The sequence below is a fragment of the Panthera uncia genome (genome assembly GCF_023721935.1).
Source record: "Panthera uncia isolate 11264 chromosome E2 unlocalized genomic scaffold, Puncia_PCG_1.0 HiC_scaffold_19, whole genome shotgun sequence".
In the NCBI taxonomy this organism is placed as follows: domain Eukaryota; kingdom Metazoa; phylum Chordata; class Mammalia; order Carnivora; family Felidae; genus Panthera; species Panthera uncia.
Genome location: NW_026057588.1, coordinates 17,700,158 through 17,701,582, shown reverse-complemented (window position 1 = coordinate 17,701,582; position 1,425 = coordinate 17,700,158). Strand labels below are relative to the sequence as shown.

General features: G+C 41.1%; 1 non-coding gene across 1 annotated transcript; it reads left to right on the top strand.

Annotated features, from left to right (window-relative positions):
• Positions 1-524: 524 nt before the first annotated feature.
• LOC125916226 (U6 spliceosomal RNA) lies at positions 525-632 on the top strand. The gene has a single exon (XR_007455842.1). It is a non-coding gene; the product is annotated as a U6 spliceosomal RNA (small nuclear RNA).
• The last annotated feature ends 793 nt before the right edge of the window (positions 633-1,425 follow it).

Sequence of the window (1,425 nt, the reverse complement as noted above, 5' to 3'; positions counted from 1 at the left end):
ACCACCCCCCTCTCTAAAATTATTTTTTTTTTTAGTGTTTATTCATTTTTGAGGCAGAGAGAGACGGAGCATGAGCAGGGGAGGGGCAGAGAGAGAGGGAGACACAGAATCCGAAGCAGGCTCCAGGCTCTGAGCTGTCAACACAGAGCCCGATGTGGGGCCTGAACCCACAAACCATGAGATCATGACCTGAGTGAAGTGGTCGGATGCTTAACCAACCAAGCCACCCAGGCGCCCCAGATTAAAAATATTTTTTAAAAGAATATTAATTGGAAAGCTGCAGTTTGGAGTTAATATTCTCAGTACATATATGTATCTGACAAAAGATTTATATGTAGGATACATAAAGAGCTTCTACAAGTTAGTAATAAAGGGCTTGAATAGACAATTAACAAAAAACATTTGAAAGGCCAGTGAGCACATGAAAATGGTCTCAACATCATAAATCATCAGCAGAATGCAAATTAACCACAATGAGATACCTCCATACACCCATCAGAATAGTTAATAGGAAGAAGGCTGAGGTGCTCGCCTCGGCAGCACATGTGCTAAAACTGAAACAATACAGAAAAGAGCAGCATGGCCCCTGTTGCAGGGATGATATGCAAAAAGACCCACAACACCAAGTGTTGGTGAATATGAGAAACAACCAGAACTCTGACATTCTGCTGGTAGAGTGTAAAACGGCACACAAACACTCCTAGGCACTTTCTTAACTTAAAAACTCAGCAATCCCGCTCCTAGGTATTTATCCAAGGAAAAATAAAAACGTACGTCGACGGAAAGCCTTGTACGAGAATGTTCATAGGAGTTTTATTTACATCAGTGACAAAATTCAAAATGGCCCCGGTGTCCATAGGCAAAGAGATAAACCGTAGCATAGTCACGTAAGAGAAAACTACCCAGCAACTAAGTGGAATGAATTACTGATACACATAAAAACAGAGTGATCTCAGCAACATTACACTCAGTGAGAAAAGCGAGACACAGAGTAGTACCCAGAAGGTATGGGCAAAACTCATACCTTTGATGAGAGAAATCAGAGGAACGGTTGCTTCTGGACAGGGGACTCACTGGGAAGAGGCAACAGGAAACTCTTTGGGGGTGATGGAAATGTCTTATATCTTGACAGAGCTGTGACTTACACAGATACATGCATTTGTCCAATCGGTTGAACTGTACGCTTGAGATCTATGCATTTCACTATATGTAAATTATACCCTGATTAACATAAATAATCAAGCCTCATTCTTCTTTCCCTTTTCCTCCTATTTTTTATCTTAGTTAGCACATCACCAGTTATTTAATAGTCTTCAAGTCCAACCCATTCTAGACTTCCCTCTTCCTCTTCATCTGTTCTATTACCAAACCCTTTAGAGTTTCACGCTCTCAAATCTGCCCCTTCATATTCACTACTAATGACCC